The sequence below is a fragment of the Sebastes umbrosus genome, chromosome 20 (assembly GCF_015220745.1).
Source record: "Sebastes umbrosus isolate fSebUmb1 chromosome 20, fSebUmb1.pri, whole genome shotgun sequence".
Classification (NCBI taxonomy): domain Eukaryota; kingdom Metazoa; phylum Chordata; class Actinopteri; order Perciformes; family Sebastidae; genus Sebastes; species Sebastes umbrosus.
In genome coordinates this window covers 17379578-17406484 of record NC_051288.1, presented here as the reverse complement: position 1 = coordinate 17406484, position 26907 = coordinate 17379578, and the positions used below count along the sequence as shown (strand labels likewise).

The following is a 26907-nucleotide window of genomic DNA, read 5'->3' as shown; positions in this document are numbered from 1 at the left end:
ACTGTATTTACCAGTTAAAATGCAAATGTGGCCCACTGGGAATAATGGCTCCAAAGAGCTGGCTGGGTGGACAGACAGCCTGTGGCTCTCGAGAGCTTTTCCCCACAGCGTTGAGAGCAGAGCCAGGTGAGAGTTTCACCCCAGGTGTTCCTCTACCGCCATTGTCCGGGCTTAGCGGGCGGCATCCAGTTCCCACCACCCGTCTGACTCACCAGCGGGTTTCGCGGCCACTTTGCACAGAACGACTGTTCTTCACGCAGCCAGTAAAACCTGCTGCTGACTGGGAAGGAAGGAATGAGCCTGTCCAGCGCCGGTGGCTGTGGCGACTGCGGGGATTTTGACTCCATGAGGACCCAATTAAACCTGGGAGGGCCTCTCTGAAGGAATAATAACAATGATAAATGCACCTCTGTGGCCGGCTTAAGAGAGGCAGGGAGAAATGTTTTATTGTGCCGGCCTGTCTTGACACAATTTACTCCCAGCTACTGTTTTTTTTTGCAGTATCAGGAGATTTTAAAAAATCTCACCTTGTGAAAGTTTATTCTTTTTCTAGGTGAAGCCTGGTGTCATCTTTTAAACATTGTGATGACTTTGCTTTATGCAACATCAAACCCGCTCTGCATGTGCTTTGAATTGGCTCGGGATGCCGTGACTCCCTGCCAGAACTACAAATAATGTGTGTGTGTGTTTATCTGTGTGTGTGTGTTGGAGTTGCAAGCATGATTAGAGCAGATATGTGTGTGTGTGAATATGATGTGGAATAGATTTTTGTGTCTGTTGCGATTCAAGGAAAATATATTAATCAGCCGTTTAAGTTATTTATCAAGCAGAATTGCTCGTTCCAGCTTCTCTAATGTGAATACATGCTGCTTTTTTTTGTTTTATATCTTTATAAATTAAATATCTAAACAGTTTGGTTGGTTGGTCAGACAAAACAAACAACTTAAAGATGTTAATTTGAGCTCTGGGAACTTGTGAGGGTAATGAATTTTTCCTAAATTATTTTGCCATTTCAGTTTAAAATAAGTAGGGCTGTCAAAGTTAACGCGATAATAACACATTAACGCAAATGTGTTTTAACGCCACTAATTTCTTTAACGCATCAACGCAACTTGTGATATCAATCTGTCAGAGGTTGTAGCGGCCTCAGTTCCAAAGTGAAGATAGTGGCATCATATGAAACTAGAAAACATAAGGAATACATTGGTACCAACCATGTCATATTAGCTTGTCGCAAAGGAGAATAAGTTAAAGCTCCAAACTTGCGCTAAATTTTGGCAAGGAAAAACTGGCATGGCCATTTTCAAAGTGGTCCCTTGACCTCTGACCTCAAGATATGTGAATGAAAATGGGTTCTATGGGTACCCACGAGTCTCCCCTTTACAGACATGCCCACTTTATGATAATCACATGCAGCTTTGGGCAAGTCATAGTCAAGTCAGCACACTGACACACTGACAGCTGTTGTTGCCTGTTGGGCTTGAGTTCGCCATGTTATGTTATTTGAGCATATCTTTTGCTAAATGCAGTACCTGTGAGGGTTTCTGGACAATATTTGTCATTGTTTTGTGTTGTAAATTGATTTCCAATAATAAATATATACATACATTTGCATAAAGCAAGCATATTTGCCCACTATGGGAGTTGATAAGAGTATTAAATACTTGACAAATCTCCCTTTAAGGTACATTTTGAACAGATAAAAAAACAGTTTAATCGTGATTTAATAATTTAATCGATTGACAGCCCTAAAAAAAGTATTATTAATCAATACTGGCAAAAAAAGAACTATTAATCTGAATAAACTTATTGTACATATGAGTATTTTTTCAGATCGTCTGATGACAGCGAAATGTTTTCTGTTTTTTAAAACTCTTTATTTGGGGTTTACATAGAGAAGATATGCAGTCATTTGAGACTCAACCTGTATTTTCCTCTGTCAGGTGGTGATTCAGAGAAAAACTCCTTTAATTAGATAACAGGCGTCTGTATTTCAGATTTGCACTTTGCCAGCAGTTTGTCAATTACTGCTTGTGGTTTCATACTGCCAGTCAGTCTTTGTCTGGGCCCGAGCCTCCTCCTCGCCGCGCCGCAGAGCCGTGTTATTGTACTTAAACAAATCAATTCTGTTGCAGTTGAGCTTTTTTCCCTCCATCCCCCGTCATTATGAACTGTTTGCAGTGCAAAGCACATTGATTTTTCACAGCCCTGGAAAAGCTGTTGATGAATAGCACGGAGGTATCTGGGGAGAATCTGGCTTTAAAAAGGAGGCACCCAGCGTCAACCCCTCCTCCTCCACCTCCTCCTCCTCCTCTCTCGACCCATTGAGCCCCCAGCGCTCCTCCACTTTCTCTCTTCAGAGAGCGGCACTTCCAACAGGGGAGAAACGCTGCCTGAAAAATCTTCCAATGATTAAAAAAAAAAAGAAAAAAGAAAAAAAAAAGCAAGGCACAAGGGTCCGCCTTCTCCTGCTGAATGTGAAAATGCACCTTGTGGGTAGACAGTTTTTATATTTGGAGCATTAGCCTCGTCCTGTCAACCAAAGCATGGGCTCAGGAGAAGCTCTAGAAATGGCGAACATGCTGCGTGTCACTAAGCAGACGCTTTGTGAAACCGATACACTAACAGGATACAGCTATAGGCTTTAAAGGAGGGAAGGGAGGGGTGGGGAAAAAAATGGCATTCGTCCCGTACTAACACTCCACACTCAAGACATTTTTATTCTATCTTTCCCTTCTAGCATCCCAATCAGCTCCTTGAAATGTCATAGTTCAACATTTGACTACTTGAAAATGAGTGTTAAGAAAAATTGGGAGCAGAACAGGAACAAAGAAAAAGGCCAATAGTTTGTTTCTACTCTTTCACCTGCTACCTTAAAGATCCTTAAGCACTACCTTAACTTAGACCCTTCATTCAAAGAGGGGTCGAGGACTTTAATTTAGCTGAACTCTCTCATGAAGTCCTGAATAATAGCTTTCGACATCCAAAGTAGACTCCTTTCTTTTACATGTAAGGTTCTTGTGGAACTTCAAAATAAAGTTACAACACTCACACAGAGAGGTCAGCCACTCATTTGGGTATTGGAATTATTGCAAATGTTAATATTCAAAGTGTTTTTTGTTTGCTTATTCTCTCTCAGATGTCTGCAGAGGCACGCATGCTTTATGGAGAGATAACACATGCTTATTATGCTAATAATTACAACTACTCACAATGATTAGTTCTCTAAGGAAAATGAAGTCTGCACTTGCTTGTGGCGATAAACTGTGTGGCCCCTAAATAAAATGTCCTCTTTATTTTCTGGGTTATTGTATTAAGTGCTTAACTGGCTTATATCTAATGGTTTCCTCACACCTTTTTGAACTTCACCAATAACTAATGTGGTCATTTTTAAAGGTCTGAATGTCACTAGGCATACGCGGCACTATGAGCTAAGTGCAAAGCTATAGTGAAGGCCTGTCTTAATAGGCTTATCTGTCAATCGGGGAGTGAATTGTGAGTGTGCCACGGCAGCGAGCTTACTCTGTGGTGGATGTTTATGATACCATACTGATCATCGGTTGCTCTTTTGATTCGTCCTTCATGGGCACGAGAGCGTGAAGGAGCTTATCCGTGCCGGGAAGAAGAAGTGTATCACGTTAAGCAAGGCACAGATGGAGCCCAAAGGAATTTGCGAGTGGGCTTGATTTTCAGGGGGGAAGAAAAAATGCAAATGTAATAATTCAGTGTTTTGGAGATTGGTGGATAATGCAGCGGTGATTGATGTATTTTCTTTTTCCCCCCTCTGATTTCTCTCAGGGGCAGAAGACGTGAGGCGCTGAAGTGTTTCTCCTCCTGGTGTGTGAATGGGTGGGGGGGTCCTTCGTGGTGAAGAATCAAGGATTGAAGTCAACGCAGGTGAGTCTTGTTTTTTTCTTATTTTGGCGGGACCTGCAGAGCCCAGCAGGTGTGAAGTAGAAATGTATGCTTTGAAATTAGTGTTACCGTCGCAGTAGAAACTGAAGGTGCAGGTTGTTAGCGGCAGGCTAGCAGTTGTGTTTTGGTGATGAGGTGCTTGCAGTGAATTTATTGCCTTTATGCAAATATTATTAGGTTGTCGCATTCACTTAGTTTGTCCTCTACACTCTTTTTAATGCAGTTGTGATGCTACCAGTTGTGTGTATAGCTGTAGCTGACCACTGTGTATCCTTGGCATGTTCCATTAGCATTTCAAAGGGGGTAAATCTTTCACATCAGGTTCAACTGTGGTGAACTTTGACAAGCAAATTTGTACCGTTGTGACCAAAATATAAGCCTTTGACAGTGTTGACCTTTTTAAGGGAATGAAGCCAAAACGGAGGAAGCCATCGTAAATTATTAGCTTTGTTGCACCATCTTCTTTCATTTAACCCTCCTCTGTCGAAGTGTAAACATCATGGTTTGCAGACCATTACGAGACAGGTCTCAAATAAGGTGTTGGGGGGGAAAAAAAACGTATTGTTACATTAGGGGACAAGCTAATGAGCTTGCGTACTGATTGTTAGCAAGCTAACTCGCTCAGTGCAGGTTGTTCTCGTACACCGTTCGTAGCTATACCTACGAAAAGTAATGCACTGTAATTTGTATATATACCACGAAATCAATGCGTATTTAATCCAAGTATTGGTGAACAAAGAAATAGGCCTATAAAGAGCGACAAATGCTGCGTAGGGAGGGTGAAAAAAAACACAGACGTTTGTCCGGGAGACCGCTGTTCGTGTCCCGTGTGAAACCAGAAGACAACGTTGATTTATTTGTTCACGTAACTTCCGTACTTAAGCTACGCCACTTCTGTGGTTATTTTATCCCAGACCACGATTTTTTTTTCATGAAGCTAACTAAGTAGTTTTGTTGCCTAAACCTAACCAAGTTATTTCCTGTGAAGACAGAAGTTTATTTTGAAAACACTGTATGCATGTAACGTGTGGAAATTGACTGATGTTGCTTGACATTTGTAGGGGAATTCCTTAAAAAATAGGAATAACTTTTCGGAAGACATCTCAGTAACACTATTTGATGTATTGTCCTGAGAACAAAATGCTGTGGGGGAGTAAACGGCACAGTAGAGAGAAAATAAAAAGAAGCATGGAGAGCTATTGTTGCTGACATGTTAGCTATAGAGCTTGCCAGGTACAGTAGTTCACCAACCAGCCCTGCGAATAGCCACCTCTAACACATGAGAAGGCGCGGGTAATCTTTACGTTTTGTGAATTCGAGAGCAGGAAATGACTAATTTGTGTGAAAGAATTAAATAATTTTGAGAGCACAGATTCTTTTAAATGACTGAGACTTTGCGGCTCTGTAAGGACCTTCTTAATTAAATGTCGCTTTGTCTGGAATTAAACAAAGCTTGTTAGTGGAAACAGATATCTGCCTCCCCTGTCACTACACTTGATTTAAAGACTACAACTTTGTTTGCTCGGACACGCTCTGTCCTCCGCCGTGCTCCGGTGTCTTTGGTAAACATTTGATGGCAGCAGTTTGTGTGTGGCCAGCGTCGGCTCACCTTGCAGAGCATGTTGATTTCATTAGGAGCTCCTGGGGGGGCTCTGAGTAACAAAGTGCTGAGATGTTGCGTGTGTTTATGTTTTTTTGCAGAGTCCATATGCAGTCTGAAAGTGTACACACACACACACACACACAGAGGAAGGTCATGGCTATCCTCTTCACCAGCAAGCCACCAGTTTATCCTTATGCAATATGTGGCTCAGTGTATGTTCCAACTAAAAGGGAGAATTATGTGGTGGAAAGGGAATGTAATTGGTTCGTCCACTGTATTATACAATACAGCTATGGCTTCATGGATTAGGAATTGGGACATCCAGTACACACACACACATACTGAATAGATAAGAGTGGTTAATCTTGATCAGAGCAGTGTGAACGCTGAGAAATACGGCGCCCTGACAAACATCTGCCCGCCACAAAGCTGAGTGGGATAAACCAAAGTGATTATTGTGGAAATGTCAGGCGAGGTAGACAGCGAGAGCAAGTGCAACGAGGGTGGATACGACACGAACGGGGACATGACACGAGTGCTTCACAGTCAGTTCTCTCTCCCTCACTCTCAATGACAGATTTTCCTCCTCTCACTGTCGATGTAAGGTTGCCTTTGCGGAGGGAAAATCTAGCTGAGTTTGATGGAGAGGCTGCGGTGAAGAGAAATAGCAACAGTCTCGACTGGAGAAGTGTGATCTCTGAGGTTGAAATACGATCACTAGAAATTAAGTGCGTGTAGGGCTGTGAGTTATTCTTTATTGATTAATGTCTCGGTTATTTTTGGGGATTATTTGCTCAGTCTATAAAATGTCAGAAAATAGTGAAAAAGGATATCTTCAAATGCTTGTTTCGTCTGACCAACAGTACTAAACCAAAAAGATATTCTGTTAATGATGATCTAAAACAGAAATAAACAGAAAATGTTCACATTTGAGAAGCTGGAACACGATAATGCGCAAGGCATTTAGCAATGAGAATGCCTTTCTTGATTTTGGCATGCCATTTGGAGAGTTGGATGACTCCAATAAACACACGACTTTTGGTGTTTTGTTAGTTACGTTAATGATGTGTTTTTTAGTGACGTTTGTGACGTGTTTTCCATATGTATTTTACTTAGTTTACGTACTTATTTTAAGGACAACTATGAGGATTTTCCTAAACCTAACTAAGTGGATTTGTTGCATAAACCTAAGTGAGTTGGATGCTACCATAGTTTTGTTGCGTGGTGTACAAATGACACACTAAAATGCATCCTCATGACACGTAGAATGTCCTTGTAATGTCGTGCAATTTATAGGCCTTCCTGTGAGACCGGGTTGAATGATGATAAACGATTATGGAAATAGTTGGCGTGGTATTTCTTGTCGATCGATTAATCGACAAGCTCTTTACCAGCTTTGGTACCCAGTTTCATTTCAGTTGGTTGATGTCTGAAGGTTGCCAGGTTGGTCTTTTTTGTCTCTGTTGCGCCAGCCAGTGTAAGCCCTAATGAATAATTGCTTTCCTCTGTGAAATGTGAAGGGTGCAGACATTCTGTTAACCTCGCTAAAGGAAAAAAAAAAAAAAAGAGGAAGGAAGGAAAAAAATCCCCTTCCTGTCAGTGGTCTCTCTTTCTCTCTGTTCTTGTGAGATCTGGAACTGATAAGTGTGAGGCCTCTGGTAACTGAACAGGAAGGATAGAGGGCCTGGCCTCGGAGCCCCTGCCTCCGTCTGCACACATGTCCACCTCCCCTGCACGGGCAAACAAAGAGAGCAGCCACTTAACTTCCAGTTTCAAAACATTCAAGCCTATTAGAAGGATTATTATCACTTGTTGGAGTGAACTCTTGTTCTGATGAGATTTCTGTTGAATATAATAACAGAGAGGCGTTTTGATCAAATAGACCTCGGCTAAATTAATGCTCTGCAGCAGCTTCACACCCAGACGCAATCACAACTCCCTTGTTCCACTGACCAGTGTTGAGTCAAGTGGAAGTACTTTATTAAACAAGCACATGGCGGAGCAGTGAGAGTTTATCATTCAACCCGAACACCCAGCGGTCTGAATGACAAGCTGTTAGACTGATAGCCATTGTAGTGTCTGTACATAGATGTTTCCTGAAACAGGTGTTGAAAGATCAGTTTTGTGAGCTCCAAAGTATGTGATGAGTTAACTTTACAAAAAGTTGTTTAGAAACTTCTTTGAAATTTGCAAACAGAACAGACAGGACACCATTTGTTAAGTATTTACTGCGTGAAAACAGAAATTACAGACTGGCTATCTGTAACTTCAGAGTTATAAACAACAGATTCCCCAAAGTTAGTGGAACATCAAAGTGTCAGGAAAGGAAAAAGAAGATCTGTAATCTCTGCAATGATTATCTTCTAGGGTAGGACTACCATGAGTACCAAAGTACCAAAGTACTATTTAAACCATCCCTCTGTGTTTATTTTGCTATTAAAGTCACATAAGCCAGAGGTTATATGTAAGGATGTCACAATACCAGAAATTTAGCTGTCGATACCATGTACTTCACAGTACATTCCTTTATTACCGTTTGCATACTGTTTTTTTTACGAATTTATTATTAATCCCTGATGATCTGCCTCAAGTTTCTTGTCAAAATCTAAATTTTACAAGAGAAGGCCTGCATTTGAACACATCATGATAACGTTATAATTTACCTTTGCACATTTTTACGGAATAGAGCTTGAACGCAACATAATGTAACTCAATGCAACCTCCGTACGTTAGCTGTTAACTACATTATTTAGCCATGCAGGACTGTGCTGCCCACCGGTTGCTAACAGCTAACAGCTTTTCAGTACAGATTTGTTGTTCATAATGTAGCATTATCAGAGACATTTTCTATCGTCTCGAGCCCTGATCCCCGGTATCTGTGGTACTGAAGAAAAACGAGTACCGTCATGTGTTCAGAATTTTGGCGTCGACTCTTTACCTAAATATCATTTCTTGTGACATCCCTTTCTTGTGACAGCTTTCTTTAAGAATTTCTTTAATTTGTGTAATTTATGCTTCATTCCTGCCATGTGCCATTGTTTTGGCATTATTTTGTCATACATCTTGTTGTCTGTCTGCACTCCATACCATGTTAGCATGGTCTTGAGTAAATACATCTAATCCAAAACTAGAAACCCCACCATTAGGAAGGTACTTTGACGTGCATTTCTGGTGCATTTTATTCCTGCAGATATTATGTGAGTGTCCAAAAAACATTCTGAGAAATGCAGGAACTCACTTAACTGGATAGTAAAGTGTAAAAGTGGCTACAAAGTTAATACAAAACACTTTACCACAATAAAATACAATGTGGAATGAATTGAACAACTGGTGGTGTCTTAACAGTAAACAATTAACTATTAACTCAGAGGTTCATCAATAACGTGTAGTAGATGAATGGAAAAAGGATTTTCCTGTACACTACTAGCTGAGTAACCGGGCATGACAAGGTAGCGATCGAGCCAGGTTGCCTTCTTGCATCTTCTTTGAGGTCCATCTATTATCTTATCTTTAACGCTCATGTGGAATTCCACTCTGATCCCTTCACAATAGCTGAAAAGCAACTTTGGGAATCTTGAAGCGTATCTTTTTTTTTTTTCCGAGCTGAGACTGTGGCGGAGATGTTCCGGGGTGGTACTTCCCAGGAGAGACTGCAAGATAACGTGCCAGGGTGACAGCTGAATTATTAGCCCATTAGTCACCGGAGAGAGAAAGAGGTGGATGAACATGGCATCCGTCAAGAAAGTGCCTCCTTTTTGGAGATAGCCTCCCCTTAAACTGCCGCCCAGGAATCTTGTAAGTCTCTCCCACTGATGAAGGAGCTGGAGGGCCGGGGTCAAGGAGCAGAGCCGGAGCTATCCCGGCGCTCCGCTGATGCTGATGACCCGGGCCGCCTGTCCTCGGAACAGAGCAGCATAACACAGAGGCAGAACTCAGTGTGCTGGACTTAAAATAGACTTGGTGGCGTCAACAACCTCTTTCCCCATAGACGCACACAAATGCCCGCTCATGCTTGTACGTGCACCCCCAACCAGCGTCGATGCAACCGCTGGTGATAGTCGGTGACATGCCGGTTTGATTGACAGGGTGACTGCGGCGGTACAAAGTGTCTGTGTACTCGGGACAGATGTGCTCTGACGGGCTGAGTTGACGTACAGTGTAGCAGGAGGAAGCCATTAAGCAACACTTGGCTCTGAGATGAACTTCCCCACTGCTTCGTGACCCCTGCTGAATCTCCGAGCAGCCTTTACGCGTCTTTGTGTCAGCTATCTGCTCCGGCTCCACTCAGACAAAGAACGCCACAAAGAAAAAAATGAAGAGTATTGAACAAATGGAGTGGCGCTTGCTTCCCTTTGATGCAAAATTAAAGCCGATATCCCTTTGACATGCCTTCCACGGATAACTTGTCAATTTCCTGCTTGTGATGAATAGCTTGAATATGTCACGCTTCATAAGCCAACATATTAATTAATGGCATGGCGTAAATTGTTTTAAGAACGCTTGGCATTGAGATGCTGTTGGCTTGTGAATGGTCTACCTCGATGCTGCTTCTTCTGAAATACGACCACATCAACAAGCCTTTTTCGTCTGCCCATATTATTGCATTTCTCTCCGTCAGTGAGAGCAGTCACTGTGGTCTCATTAGATCTGGTACATTCTTGTTGGTAGAATATAACCAAGACCCAACAAGCTTGACTTGACGCCACACAGCTTCTGCTAAGTGTTCTATTTGTAATATGTCTGCGTAGAAGCTAATGAAATGATGATGGTGGCAGCGCTGCAGAGCCCTGAATTAGCCCATCAGCTGGTCTCAGTTTGAACATTTATTTACAGCAGACAGACAAATAGAAGCCCAGATCCTAGCAGTCGCTGTAATTTAAGTTCATTAAGTTTTTGCACTACCATTTTGTTATTTTATGCTTCCTGTCTCGTACATTTAAGAGTTGTTTTTTTTCTCCATTATTTTTATTTGACAGTTATAGCTGCTTGTTACTCTACAGATGTTAGCATGTTTACAGAACTATTTGACTGTATATAGAGTAGTTAAAGCGTGTATAATCAACATTACTCCAATAACAATATATTAAATGACAGTAGCCATGTTTCCATTCACATATTTCTATTCAGATTTTGAAGTATTGCATTAGAAAAGCTGTATGGAAACGGAAAAATTCGACAAAACTTCCTCAATTGCAAAAAAGGTTTTAGCATCCATAACATATGGAAACGCCTTTGCCGAATAAATTCTGACGTAGCGGACATTTAACTCACACAACTGATCAGCTGTTTCCGCTATCGGCGTCTTCTCGGATATTCCCGTGAACGTGCGAATGCCTGTCTTCGATCCAGTGAGTCAACAAGAAACATGGCCAATATTAGCTGACATGAAAGAACTATTAAAACTTGCTTAATTGAAACTAATTCCTGAAGTCCTCTCTCCATTTTTTATCGTAGATGGTTAGATGGCCAAGCCGACTAGTTTTGTTTCGCAACCTCTACTTCTTCTTGCGGAATTTCAAAAGTTTGCTTAAAATTTGCTCGACAATTGAATGGAAATACTGCTAGTGTGACAATGTGATGATATGAGATTGGTATCGATCTTACTTACATCTAACTCTTGAGAAGAATGTGAATATGTGCATTTCCCAAAACGTCAAACTATTCCTTTAAAGTTAGCTCCACCTCGACCAGCTACAAATACTCACAAACTCTAACATTTACTTGTAATTGATGTAATTACATTTACTTCATTAAAAGGATCTGAAACTGATCCACAGCTCAAGAAGTATTTACAGGTATGGTATTGCATCACTTTGTGACTTTAAAAACTGAAATAAATTTCGAAGGCTTTTGATATGAAATATATTACCATTTTATCTCTTTAAGCTCTGCGGCGCGATCGAGTGTCGCACAATGAAGTCGGATCTTCTTGAAAGCTTAGGAATTTTATGGCAGACGGGCTGATAGTCATCAATTTGAGATTGTTTGGTAATTTTTGGGATCAAAGGCGATGATGAGGATGATGATACTGATGCTAATCCCACTGAAGGGGATGATTGAGTCATCAAGGCAAAACAGCTGTCTTATGTGCCGCCTCTCCCCACCACCACCACCACCCCAACTAATGGCTGATGATGACGGTAGCAGAGTGTAAGTGAGTGCAATTGACAGCGGAGTTGGAGCTTCCTCTGGGAGGAGGGAGAAAAGGCTGAATCTGAGCGGAGGGAAGCAGGCAGCAGGGTGGCCATGAAACATTCATGCACCTGGGGACTCTCGGCGTATAAGGAGAGCAAGCTGAGCCAGTAATGAAGTAAAGAGCAGAGGACTTTTAATGGCTCTGTTTGTCCTTTTTATGAGATTAGCTTTGGTCTTGCTTCTTATATAAATTGCGTTAAAAGCTTAATTGCATACAGTGATGTAGCGACGCCGCAGTGCCTTGTAGGAAATATTACTTACATTTGGGATAATCTAATTGTGGTTAGCAACGAGATAATTGGTACCACAGGTGTGCGGCTGGTTATAGCGAGTTATTCCCAGCCCCCTCTGCACCCGGACTGATGACATGACAACGGAGCACCAAATGTGGACATCCCCCAGTTGTGCCGGCGGAACAGTTGTCCCTCCCAAACTCAGACGGCTGCGAGCTCGCGTATAGGGACAGAAAAGGCGAAGAGAGAGGAGCAGAGGAATGGCGAGATGAAGAGCAGAAGAAGGGAGAAGCAATATTTAGACAGCTGCACGTGTATCGCTGTCAGAGGAAGGAGGGGGGGGGGGGATATTTTGGTGTCCTCAGCGAGGCCTCAGACTAACTCCCGCTGCAGTATTGATGTCACTGCACCCTCCTGACAGCACACTGTAAATCACAAGTCGCAGTCGTCTATAGATTTACAAACACCTGCTACCTCTCTGTTCCTATATCATGGCAGTATATTATCTGAATGAGAAAACTTGTTCAAACATGCTTTAAAGAGAGCTCACTGTCAGCCACTCTGTTCCCCAGTACAGTAACGGCGGTTGTGCGAGAGTGCCGGTCACATGTCTGCGGTCCTGTGCTAGACTGGCCCTGTGCCTTGAGGTGGTGGATGGCAGCTGACTGCTCTGATTCACTGGGAACTCGACTCGTGCGTTGTGCGCCTCACAATGGACTGACTCATACAGAGTCGACGCCGAGCTTGTTCAGTGTCCATCGCTCAGACGTTTCGCTGAGACTTTCTGTTTGACTCCTTTGTTGCCTCTGTGTTTTGATGGAGACAGTGGTCTTTTCTTATGACTGTGTATTTTTCAGCATTGTTCCTTTTTTTTTTTCATTCCAATGGGAGCGGTCAGTTTCCCACCCCTCCTCCTCCTCCTCCTCCTCGCACTGTGGTTTCTGTTGTCCTGGGGAGGATGTGGACGGCCAGTCGGTCGCTATACTAGCAGCTTCCTTTCACCTTACGTGTACCCTACATTTCACCCCCACTCCACACAGTTCCCCCCCCCTTCAACCTGTACGATTCGCTAATGATCCCTCACTGGCTTCCCAGCAAACACTGCTTTCACTGTTATGACGCGTTTAGAGCGATGCAATTCAAACCAGTCCAGTTTGAATAATATATTTGAAAGCTTATCAGATGCCAAAACAGTGGACAGTGGTACTACTGTCTAGCAATGGTTCCCAAAGTGGGTCCAACATCCACTCAGCCGTTAGCAAAAAGCAGTGACGTAGGTTACCAAAGTGAGCTAATCAAAGCTAATCAATAAGGTTATGAATAATGTGAACGCTAGCACTAGTTGAGTCAAAGTTAGCTGTGCTAAATTTGGAAATAGCTGAAAGGGTTAGCTCGGATTTTTTTGAAGTGGGGTTGTATGTATACTCCACGTTCTGCAAGTTAAAATTACTGCTTTTGTGAATGTAGTCTGGTGGCATTGAAGAGAGCGGTATAATGGTTTTACTTCCCCGTAGGCTGTCTGATGGCGAGGTAGAGCGACTGTGGACGAAGGGAGCAGAAAAACGTGTTTTAGTCAAGTGTACGCTATATTCAGATTATTTTTACTGCTTTACCTTGTCATCAGACAGCCCTTTCTGACGGGGAACTGAAGCTTTTATATCGTGTTTTCAAAGCCACCAGACTACATTCACAAAAACAGTCATTTTAGCTCACAGAACACGGGAGTTGCTGGTCTACGGCTGCATTGATCGGTTATTTTGTTTGTGTTATTGTGTGACTTTTGGCGTCCAATTGTCTGCTTCTCCAAACTGGGAGCGTGCCGACGGCCATCTAAGTTACTGTATGTAACGTTAATACACTAACTATATGGATGTATATATACTGTACATGTAGCAACGTCATCATGCAGAAACCTACGCCAGGTCACATGGCAAAAGGTTTTTAGAAGGGCTTGGGCAAATAGCATTTTGACGCTAAAACATACATACTTTGACCAAAATTTTAATGTTCGGAAAATACAGAATGATATTAAAACCTCAGCCCTTAAAGGATACGCCAAAAGTGCTGCAAGATTTGTTCATTTCCATTATTTAATGTGTGTGTAGAAAAAAACGAGGCAACAATTGCATAAACTCCATTTCATGTCACATTTTCAATGTGCCGACGCAGTGTTCTCATTGAAATGAATGAGGAGGCTTTGGTTTGTTTTGTGTGTCAATATTTGTAAGAAATAAGGATAATGATAGAACTGTGTGCTCTTTCAGTGCTTTATCTTTTATGACAGCTTTTTGTGCCTCCTTTTGAAACTGTTTTCTGTTTCGCCACGTGTTCTCCGCTGAGTAACCATTCGCCTTTGTGCTCTTCAATAAACCGTTTTTGCTTGGCGACAGCGTTCAGAGACATTAAATCTCTACCTGCGCTCCCTCTCGCTCCCCTATCACATAATAACATGTGCAACATCCGCACAGCAGCCACTAATTGCCGCTGGATATTAGAGCGAGGTCTCCTAAGATACTGACCTTGCTTTAGCCAATCATAACAGAGCGTGTTACCGGGGTTGAGCTGTGATCAGAAGAGTCCCCGCAGCACGAACAGGAGGAATTAATTATTCAGACTGGCTGCTCGCACGTTTTGCTGGACACCACATTTAATGACATCTATAATGGCATCTTTGTGAGAGATTAATGGCGATGTGAGACTATCAAAGCAGAAAAACGCACAAAAGTCCAGCCAGGCGGCTCTCTGCGTGCCAGGTACAAACACAAAGGGAACGATGGGTGCATTTTATGGCAGCATCCAGATTTTTTTTTCATCCTTTTTTTGTTCTCAAATTCATCACCCAGGATCTTACACACCTTATCTCTCATTCTGTGTAATCTGGAACATTTTGTTTCAAACTGACACCCATGAACCTATAATGAGATGTGCCTTAAATATTTATTATACGAGGAAATGAAGAGGTAAAAGATTAGAGCCTTGTCCTCACAATATTTACATCTCTGCCACCGCTGTTTAGCTTCTACAGCTCGGGGGGGGAAAGGCTGAGTTTTATAACGATCAGTCAGTAGTCGGGTTTCCACTGACCTTTTACGAGACGGGAGAGCACTTGGATGGATTGAAAATGTTTTTGTGTTAGTTAGGAAAAGGGGAAACAGTGCATTTTTTGGCCTGGGTGTCATCTTGATCCTCGACAACTTTGCCACTCATTCAGCCAACTAAACATTTTTTGTTGTATCCTTTAAATTAGTTATTTGTCTAATGATCAAATACAGCAAATAAACTGTTCTCTCATTGAAGAGAAGACAGAGTTTCTGTCAGTTTCAGGCACATTACTTTTCTTAATCTGTGGAGGAAAATAGCTGAATTACAAGAGCATAAAGAGATTGGAAACATGAGTCGGTATTAATGGTCTGGACATGTTGATAGTAGTTCTGAATTTGTGACTTAAAGGTCCAGTGTGTAGGATCTGGCGGTATCTGTAACGGTGAGGTATGGAGATTGCAACCAACTGAAGCTTTTCCCATGTTCCAAGCGTGTTGGATAGCAACGGTGGCGACGCGAAAACACAACCTCTCTAGAGCTATTTGGAGCAGAGCCAGTGTGTAGAGTGTGTCTGTATGTCGGAACTGAGTGGTGAAGCAAGAGAGAGAGAGCGGCGGCGGCGAGGGGAGCGAGTTACATTATTGTCTGCGGCCCAAGCAGGAAAAGTTAAGTTAAGTTAAGCGCCTAATTTTAAGGTAACAAAAACAGGATTTTTATTATCAGGTGATTATACACTATAGAAAACATACTTACTACTATTATATTCCATTGCTGTCAATAGTCCCCCTATGTTACACACTCCTTTAATGATGAAAAATCTGGTGTCAAACATGTAGATACAATTTCAGTCTAATCTAGTAAATCTTCAATAGTCAGAAAACATGTTTCCCTTATATTTTTTTGAATAATAATATACACCCAGTGCATAAATAGATATATTGATGCATTGATATATAACAAGAAAGTAGGTTAGTAAAGAAAAACTGTCAAGCGCTGCAGCTCTCACAGCTTTCTTTATGTGTATTTGCTGTAAATAGTGCTTAGCAACAGCAAGGTTACCGACTCTGGTTGCATCTGCATTATGCTAATGTAATGAGAGCAGGAAGCCAACGGAGGCTAGTTGCGCCGGATCGCTGCGGGGACACAAACGCACAGAGTCATCATGCAAATTAAGCAGGATGGCTGATCGCTCAAAAAAGTTTTAATGAGAGATAAGCAGCCAAACCGGACCGTGCACCTCCTCAGTGTGGCAGCCAGGTCAGATTCAGATGTTCTGCTTTTGATATTTCTTCTTCTCTGTATAACCAAATCGTGACCCCGAGCAAAACATGCAAAACAATCTGGCCTGTGTGTTTTCAGTCAGTCACATGGGCCTGGAGAGCGGGAGACTCAGCGTGTCTGTCCTGGCATTTCCTGAAGCTTCGTAAACATACATACACACTCTCTTCCTTTCTTTCTCCCTGTGTCACACACACACACACACACAGGGGCTTCTATTTAGTCTAATATATAACGATCATCTTTATTTGTATAGCAATGCAAGTGATTTACAGGTAGTAAGTGAAAGCTGTTAGTATGAAACATAAAACAAGATGAAAAAATGAGGCATAATAATGCAGCTTCTGTTGGTCTGTAACTCTTTGTTATTGTTGCCTGTCTTAGCCAGTGATTCTTGAAAAATAGATGTTTAATCTCATGTAAGCTTTCCTGATTAAACCTGTATTAAGCAGAATGTTTTTGGCATAATTTGGCAAAAATTTCATAATAATATTTCTGCATATTGTATTCAAGTGCTCCGAGAGATAACTAGACTTCTGCACCTCCTCATGGCTCTGTTTTCAGGCTTTAAAAAATCCAAATCTTTGACCAATCACAGGTCATTTCAGAGAGAGAGCATTCCTATTGAGTGTTCCTATTGGCTGTGCTCCGGTTGGTGGGCGGTGCTTGGTATTTCCTCAACTTACTGTATCTCAACTTTCTCATTTTACAGCTAAACAGTACACTACAAGATGTTTTTGAAAACATTTTAGGCAAGAAATAGGCATTACAGTAACAGAATATTGATTCATATTTGATCAGCGCTGCCTGGTTTGATTGGAGTTTGCGAGTGATTGACAGCTGCTCAGAGATGGCAGACTCCAGATCAGCTCTGATTGGTTGTTTTCATCCAGACTGTGAAATCTGGCAGATGCCATTGGGAGCACCGGAGAACACAGAGGCACATGATTTTTTCCAGATTACCTGTCTCATGCACTACTGTCAGGATATAGTGACCGACTTTCAGCATAAAGTAAGGGTTAAATAAAAAGAAAATGCAAATGTAAAATGTATAGGGATTAATGCATTTAAGTTTATAAGGTCAAACCTGCAAGGATTCTTGTCAAAAGCAAACATTCATGAATCATTAGTCACATTTTTGAGCTTGCCTTTTTTCTTTAACATGTTGTTGTCGCAAGTGGAATAAATGTGTGAATCTGCTTCCAACTCGCGGTTACCCCTGACTTAGAATAGAAAAGAAAAACAGAAGGAAGTGTGACTTCTCCTTTTCTTATAATCTCACACTCATCCAGAAACATATTTACAATAAACACACTAAAGGAGGGTTAAAGCTCGAAACTGTACACCCAGTCGCTTCAACTACAACCATAGAATCCACTCCGTTCTTATGCATTTAGCACTCTAAAAAGCATATTTTAAAGCAATTACGCCACCGTCACTAAAGCCATTAATGGATGTTGTTTGTGCTCGAGTATGATTATTGCGCCGGACTTAGAGGATGGCCATGCATTAAATCATTATTCGATTTAACCATTTGAAATGTGTGTGTGTGCGCACTGGTTCATCTAATTGATTTGGAGTGTTAAAGTGCAGGGTTCAATGAGTACTCTAATCAAAACCTTAGAGGCTGCAGCTAAATGGTAAAGAATGATTTAATGTGTCTCAGGCTCTATTTTTTTTTAAAAGCTCACTGCTTTAAGTGGATTCTTCTCTTTGTTTTAGCTTTGTGTCGTAGTTGATATACAGTACAAACTGTAAACACAAATGTTTAGCTGTCAAGTTGGAATTAGATAAAATCAAGAGCCCATAAACCCACATTTCAACCTCCAGATGAGTTAAGAGCTGCTTGCCACTAATCTACTTTTTTACACATTTTAGTTGCCATCTAACGCAATTTCATGGTGCTGATACAGAATCTAAAAATTCAATAGCCGAGCATGTATGCTGGGATTATAATTTGGAGTCTCTGTGGGGGATGTAGGTCAACTGAAAGGCTCTATTTCCTCAAATATTGTAATCCCCATTTGTTCTGCTTTTTCACCCGAAACACAGCTTTGAGGTCTTTGTCAAACGACAATGCCCTGGGCAGGACACTAGCTCTTAATGCTGTTGTCTCGTTTCCAGACGATTTCTCTGCTTTTTAGTTATTTCCAAATAAGTTTTAAATCATTTGCTTTACTTTAGCTTCCCCCTGTTTTCTAACAATTTAGACCAAATACTGGAAAAAACACAGCCTCTTGTTTCCTCTGAGTTGTACAGTTTGCTCCGCTGAACCAAAGCAGGTCATGTTTATGGTTGAACTGGGGGTAACGGGGTCATCAGCAGGATATACCCATTTAACCTTGCTGGAGACCTGCACTGCTCAGAGAAAAAGGGAAGTTATTCATTTATTCTGGAGTGATAAAGCGCGGTTGAATAGTTAACTCAGTCTGCCTTTTCATTGATAAAAAAAAACACATCATCACTTTCCCCCCAAAACGGTTCCACTAATTCAGCCAAACTAATTTGGTGCCTGTTTCTCTGGGCTGCAGGAATAGTTTTGTGAAACCATGCATGAACATTGAAAATTGATTTGTTTATATATCATTTCAGTATAATGGGTTTTGGGCCTGATTCTGTGACAACACTTGTGAGAAAAAGGGGAAGGATTACTCCACTCTCCTGTGTTGTCTAAACCTGATAACAAGTATGGCACAAGACAAGGCTGTCCATTGTGGAAAAGGGGCTTTTTTTATCCCACAAAAGTCATTATGCCGAATCAATGCTCCCCAGAGAAACGGCAGGCTCAAACACCACACACATAGATGGAGTAGCGCGTCAAAATATGTAACTGCCTTAAGGCTTCTTCTTGATGGTTCAGCAGGCCAAGGTACACACCACACACCTGCAATTATGTGGATGTTTTCCAGCTCGCAGAATTCATCTAATGTCTGTCATACCTTTCTGTAAAGTGACCAAAGAAACATAGAAATGACATGAAATATAACACATTTTCACACTCACCTCTATGCAGGTTATGAGATATTGCCTCCATCTCAATTCAATGGAGGTGAATGGAATTTTTCACTGACAAAAATGAAATTCAACAGCAAGATATCTTTCCGGAAACGGTGTCAAGGTTGCTCTGGATAATACACAGACCTTATTGTTAACAGTCAAAGAGACTATCTCTTCACTAGTTCCAATGAAAACAGTTCAGGTTTGTATAAAAACCTGAGCAAATAAAACTATAACTGTCTGCATGGCTATTACAGGATAAGTTCAGATTTCTTCAGCAGTCTGAGTTAAATAAATCAAGTGGATATCTTCCAAAGCCAAGTTACAGTCTTAGTATGAAATTCCCTTTGTTTTACTGTCCCTCTGCAGCAGCAGCTCAGCGAGGAAACACCGTCTGGGGAAACACAAAGGGGGGAATATTGAACTAAGAAAGACTTGATTTGCTTAATGCAGACTGCTGAAGCCTCGTATTAGCTTCAGCAGTGGGTTTTGTCCTCCATCACTCCCATTGGAGATGCATTAGTAAGGGACAGTATAAACAGGAGGAATGATTACAGCAACTGTTTTCACACAGGAACATGTGAGTAATGTTCAGAGATTGATTTGGAAAAAATGTAAACCTAAAATGTTTTTTTTTTGTCAGCCGATTCGACTGTTATCAGGCTATTAAATAGGTGTTATCGGTTGCTATAAGCACCATAGATATGGGTCAATAGGGGCCTACTATACCCACTAGTAGGTTTTATCATCTATTCATATGGTAGATCACCAAAAGAACATGACTGCGACCTCTAGTGACCGTGGTGATTATGACAGGATCATAAGCGGAAGTCAGGCGTTGTAGTATAAACAGTGTCCAGGAGGCTGGGGTTTGCATCCGGGCTGAAACCAACATCGTGTAGTTGTCTTTGTGTTCACAAGCGTTAACGTTTCACTTTAACTTTTGAAACGCAGTTATTTTAAGCCAAAATACGATGTTTTTCCCTAAACCTAACCAAGTAGTTTTGTTACCTAAACCTAACTAAGTTGTGGTTTTGCTGGCTACTCCTAAAGAAATGTTTTTGTTGCCTAAACCTAAATAAGTTGTGGTTTTGTTGGCTGTACTTAGAGAATTGTTTTTCTTACCTAAACCTAAATAAGTTGTAGTTCTGTTGCCTAAACCTAAAGAAGCCTTTTTGTTTGTGTTCAAAACGTAATGTTTTATTCAGTGTTAGAACGTGTTGCTTTAAAGTAGGCCCCTATTGACCCACATCTATGGTGCTTATAGCAACCGATAACGTCTATTTAATGGTCTTATTACAGTAAAATCTTGTGTTTTTGTGTTCTGGGGTAGCCAGCCTTTTAAAATAGGGAAGCCTCATATCAGTAAACAAATGCGCGCATGTACTCTAGTGTCCTCCATTCATTAAATCATGTCTGCCGGTCTGTCTTTGTCATCAGCCTGCAGCCTGTCTGGGGCGGTTCCACATGACAGCGACATGTGTACGTATGGACAGCGGCACATTTAGCCTCTCTGTCTTCTCCCTCTCATCCTGAGTGTTTACACCCAGGGGTCAAATAACATCTCATTTAAAAAATAAAGTCAGAAGGTTGTGTCGGGGGAAGGAAGTATTTCCCAGTTATAGAAGGACGGAGCTCTGAAAACTCTCCCTCCATCTGTCTGCATGAGTGCATGGTGCATGGAGTGTGTGGTGGTGGATCTCTGCTCGAGGGGGTTGTAGAGGCAAGTTGGGGGGAGCAGGGCAGGCGGGCGGGGGGGCGTTTCTGTAAATAGCCCACCCTGTATTAAGAAGCGGCATGCTGGGGCTGCTCTCTGTGCAGTCCTGACCTCGCCAACCGAGCCGCCGCTCACATTTCCTCACAGCGCGGGAGAGAGGCTGTGGAAGTCAGCGCTGACTGCTTCTCCACTTTATCCAGGTCAGATCTGATCTACTCTCGCTAGTAAAGCACTGACGCTCGTGACCCCGGTGCCCCCCTCCCACCTCCCATCGCTGCCAGCCAGTGTCAAAAAAACACAAGCAGCTCCGCGGAGGGCCTCCGCCGCTCTGCCTGCTGTTATGAAACCACGCCGCTCTCATTTGTGTTTTCTCCTAAACATCCACACTCGGATAAATTGTCAGATCAAAACAAAGTGTCGGGCGCGATTTTGATTCCCGTGTTTCTCCACATTAAGCTGTTAAAAGAGAGTTTGCCTCGCAGCGTATGTGCAGTGGATGTGTGTGTACGTGCTCGGAAGTAGGTCATTGATTCGAAACTTGGACACTGATTATGTGCTGGCCTAGAAATGGGCTATAATCGGGTGTCTCTCATACCAAAACAGCTTTTCATAAGTGGCAGTTATTTCAAGGTCAGGACAACAGTTGCGCTACACATGCATACAGACTTTATTTATCTTTCTCAGTTTCAACAGATTGCTGCTTCTAGAATCTGTTCAATCTTGTGAGATTGCTCATTTTAGGATACATTACCACTGGCGGAAAAAAAGACTCGTATCACATTCATCTCTGTTTATGGAGACCAGAATGTGCCAAATGTGCAGGCATGCCCTGTTCTGTCCTCGATGGGGGTTTGATGCACTCACTCGGATGCCATTTGAGCCAATAATGTAAATATTCCTGGTCTTTTTGAACAAGCCGAGACGTGATCTAATCTGTCTCTGACATCCAGCAAACTCTCCTGCAACACGTGTAAAAAAAAAGAAGAGAAAAAAGAGTTTTCATCACGACCACGTTGGAGTAAATCTTCTCAAAGCTGGGAATTAACTGTCAGCCAGCATCACCACAACTCCCTCTCTCTGTCTCTCGTCGTAGCTTGAAGCGAGCGCCGTATTAGATTCTGCAGTGGATTTTTTTCCGAGACGCCCTCAGGATGAAGCCTTGATATTGTTTTGTAAATGTAGATTCAGCTCTGCTTACAGTATGAGCTTATATTTAGCTTGAAGTCTCTGAATGGTGGTTGTAGGAGGGTCAAAAGGGCATGTTTGTGTACTTCCTGTTCTCTTCCTTAGTCTTGGCAAGAGTGGGTCAAGAATAAACACTGGGAGCGTGCTAGCATGAATGGAGATCTCTTTCCCTGGCGTGCTTCTTGTGTTGTTGCATCGTTATGGGAGCGTCTTTTTTCATAATGACACCAGGAAGGACTCCAAAAGAACAAATCTGAGTTTGCATATCATCTCGGGGGTTTGCATGAGAGCAGCGTCGCCGCCGCACTCCTCCTCCTCCTCCTCCCCCCCTCCTCCGTGTGTCCCACATGAAAGATCCTCAGCGTGCGCCTGTTTAAATGAGCCCTCGCCGTGTTTGCATTTGTTTAGGCAGAGAGGCAGAAACCAACAAGCAGGCACAGACAAAATCCTATCAAAAAATGACATCAGCCGCAACAGCTGCAGGCTGTGGCGCTGGGAGGAGAGGAGGGAGAGAAAGAGGAGAGAGGAGAGAGAGAGAGAGAGAGAGAGAGAGAGGGAGGAGAACAATTGACCAGAAGCGACACGGGAAAAGAGAGGTGACCTGATTGCTCAGCTGGCCAAGAGCACGGGAAGGAAGCAGCAGGAAAGGCTGGTCCCCTCAGTCTGGCCTGGCTCTCTCTGCTGCTGCTTCTGGTGGGTCCCTCTGTGGCCTTCCTCTCCTCCCTTCCCCCTCCCCCCCACCTCCTCCACCTCCTCCTTCCCGTCCTCCTTCCCGCACTGCTGCCTGTCACGGCTCACTACATCGGAACAAAATGATCAGCTCTCACCTCCTCATGAACACGGGTCATCATGGTAGCCATGCAAAGGCTGGGCCCTTTGTATTAGATAGGGATCACTGATATCTGGGAGGAGGAAGAGGAGGAGGAGGTGCTGCAGACAGCTGGAGATGTCAATATTGTTTTGTTTTTTTACAGCACATATATGTTTCATTATTATATTTATTAGCGTTGGCCCCGAGGTTACCAATTTTTGCGGCGCTATTAATTTCATCTTTTTTCGAGGAATTATTGGAGTGCGTGTGTGATTCCGCGAGGAAGCGCGTCAAGCACTTCTTTTCTCAGTTCCTGTAGCTCATAATGTAATTAATTCTAATCGCAATCATCGTAATAGCTTTTCAGATCAAATACCCAAGAGCGGTGCTAACAAAATAATCCATTCCTCTGAAAAACAAACACCCAAACTCTCTCTCTCTCTCCCTCTCACACACACCCTCCCTCTGTGTTTGGCTTTGGCTCGGAGAGAAGAGCAGTCAGTTGGACGGGTGGGGTGGGGGGAAACATCAGAAAACAGAAGGACCTGCACATTTGCATACCTTTTTAGCATGTGGCTGAGGGAGCCTTTATTAAATTCAACCCCCTCTTTTGGGGTGGGCCCGACCATGAGGCGGAGGGAAAGGAGGGGTGGTCTCATCTTGGAGACAGGAGGCACCATCTGAGCCAGCAGACAAACAATGTTTCCTGACACGAGAACAAGGTGGCAGCAACGGCAGTGTGTTTTTCAGCAGACCAGTGCCGCCGTCCCTGTCTGGTCAATGGAGGAGGAGGGGTGGTCGGGGGGACCACATCCAGACAAACATTACACTACTGGGCACAGATTAGTGGTGCTGAAATGATTAGCTGATTAATCAATTAGATAGAAAATTCATCAGCAATACTGATAATCAGTTAATCATGGTTGGTTACAGCTTCTAAAAAGTGAGGATTTGCTATTTTCTTTTTAAAAATCACTGTAAATTTAATATATTTTTGTGTTTGGTTGCTTTTTTTGGGGATAAAACAAAACACAGAAGACATTACCTTCGAAATTGTGCCCTAATTTGTTCCATTTTATAGACCAGAGGTTTGGTTGCGCCCCCACAAATCCGCACATTAGCACGTCCTAAAATGCCTTAAATGTTTCTGATCATTAAAGTATTAAAAGACTTAACAATGCAGCAGTCTGGTGATGTGAAAATCAGCCCTTATAACTGTACGTTATAGAGGTCTACAGCTGTTTTCACTTTCACATTTACTTCAATGGAGAAATTGGCTGCATGTTTTCATTTTAAGCGTTTAAAAGGTCACAAAAATCTGGAGTGCACCTTGATGAAAATTGCAGGCACCCTGCTAGCCGCCTATTAGCAAAAGCCTGCACTCCTTGTTACCCCCACTGTAAGAAAACAAGAAGCAAGTGATTCGATTAGAGCACAGAGATGCTTTGTGTTTCTGTATCCCGTGTGTGAGTGTGTGTGAGTGTGTGTGTGTAATGTATCCGAGGTGAAGTGGGGCAAGCCCAACAAGCTGTAAGTATCTGTTGGAGCAAGCCGAGGCAGCTTGTGGTTGTGCTGTGTACCTGGGAAGAGGCTGAGATAATGAACCAATGCGGTGAAGTGAAGCCAGAGAGGGATGAGCTGTTAGCACACTACGCTAGTTAGCCTGTTAGCTCCCCCTAATGAGCCCAAATTACAGGTTATCCGCGAGCAATTATCACCGATAGCCCTCCGCCTCTCTGCCTTTTTATAGCCTCGCAGTTGTGATTCTTTGTGATTTAGAAAATCAGCATGTTTTTCTGGTTTCTCTTGAGACAACCAGACATATTTACTTCTAGTTGCATTTTCTAATTCAAATATTAATGAATATTAAAGGGAATTAATTACACCGTAGGTATGACAAGAAATTTTGAATATTTGTGTACATTTACAATTGTTTTTTTTTATTTTATGATTGTGATTTGTAGGTACAGATATGACATATAAATATGTTTTGAATTTAAAATATGAAGGTTCAGTGTCAAGACACCACACATCAATCAATCAAACTTTATTTATGTAGCACCTTTAATACATGTGCTATACTGAGTGCATCACAAATGACTGACAAGACGAACGTAAAACAACAGTTTAACAATGTGATAATTTGAGACCAATGCACGCTAGACAATAAAGTGATAAAAATGTAATCAAATAAAATTAAAAGCTATAATAACAGTAATAGTAAAACAGTGTGAAGTAAAAACTAGATTAATAAATTAACAATAGAATAAAATAATACAAATTAAATACAATATAATAAGTGATTAATAAATAACAAAAAAATATAATAAAATTATAAAAATTAAATATAATAAAATAGGTGATTAATAAAATAACAATAAAATGTATTAACATTTTACAACTTATTAAACAACAATTTAAAAAAGTGAATAAAATGATAATCATAACAAGAAAGTGAGCAATTATCCTGTTCTTTGTATCACATATTACACTGCCATTTCAGTGTATTTATTCACCACTACGTCTCCGATTTATTATAAGATCTAAGCTTTGAAAGTAGTGTAATTACATGTTATATAATGAGCTTCACTGTTGGAAACTAATTAAATAATACAGGTAGCTTGCTAGCTACTACTTACTTTTCAAAATAGTTCAGCACTGAGCTATACCACCTTTCTTTTTGTTCCATGTCTTATTTTATCTTAACTCTGTTTCACTACTGTTCAGCTTTGTGGCTGTCTGAGAATCATGAAGACGTTTTTAGGACTTCTTGGTCAAATACACAGTTTCTGACAGACTTTGATAACAGCGACATAACTAATGTTGTTTGAGTTATATTCCAAGAAAAGCCGAGGCACCACATGGCCATGCACAACACTTGCGCTAACCAAAAATTACCCTCGCTCTTTGCTGTTTTTGTAAGCCCCACCTTAGCATTTGGCACACCCAAGGCAAGGGGGATGGGAGCACGAGTATGAAGTGAAGAAATATCACAGATGTTAGTCTGCATGAACCCCTTCCCCTTTTACAGCCTTCCTGCTCAATCTGGCCTCTTTAGCATCCGTTTTTTTTTTTTTTCCTCGCTCTCTCCCTCCACAAAAGACAAATGACTTCTCCTAACCTAATTCCAGTTGCAGCATGCGAGGGTCTGCCTCGACGGCTGCCGGTCAATAGAGTTTAAGTAGACACTGTGCAGATTCGAGCCGCTCTGGAGCCCAGCTGGCTAGTTCTCTACCCACAGCGTCCTGACTTCTGACTTTGAGAGGATTTTCCATGGATAAAAATCCAGTAAACAACTTACATTTTCTCACATTAACTTGTTTTTGTGTGCGCTTGCTCATTCATGCATGAGAAAGCTTTTTTTGCAACACATGCTGCAGGGCCAGTTGTCTGTTTTTGAAGAGTGCGATGGAAACAGCAGGGTTAGGGTTTCAACCTACAACCACACTGTGTGTGTGTGTGTGTGTCTGCTACAGGGGTCACAGTTGTGTGACATGCCAAACCCAGTCTGGTAGCGGCGACGGCGGTGGTGCTGTCACTCATCCGACCACTCAGTGGGTCAACTTGTACTGTCATCCGCGGCGTTAATCTCGCTCCGCGTTTAATTCGGTTAAAGCGAGCAAAGCCGTCTTAACCTCATCACGGCCCAGAACTGGGCCCCGTTGAGATGCTCTGCGCCGATTAAGGGCAGGAAGTGGCGGGATGTCTTTGATTATTTGGCCTTTCTCTATTTCCCCGGGGAAATGTTGCTGCTTCGAGCCTGGCAGAGTGTTTCGCCATGACCAGGAGGGACCTTTTGATTGGTTCCTGATGTGTGGACAGCAGTCGTGTCTCAGGGGTCCACAGCAATTTATCTAGAGGATATTAAATGACCTAATGGCCATATTATTCGCACAACCTGAAGGAATCTGTGTGTTTGTAAGGTGTTGAG

General features: G+C 42.2%; 1 protein-coding gene across 8 annotated transcripts in view; it reads left to right on the top strand.

The window, feature by feature from the left end:
- LOC119479220 (zinc finger MIZ domain-containing protein 1-like) overlaps positions 1–26907 on the top strand; it is a 133093-nt gene that overhangs the window by 33526 nt on the left and 72660 nt on the right. For all 8 annotated transcript variants that reach the window (XM_037754582.1, XM_037754580.1, XM_037754581.1 and 5 more), the window contains exon 2: positions 3799–3897. The gene's annotated coding sequence lies outside the window, so the exon portion shown is untranslated. The remainder of the gene's footprint in view (positions 1–3798; positions 3898–26907) is intronic.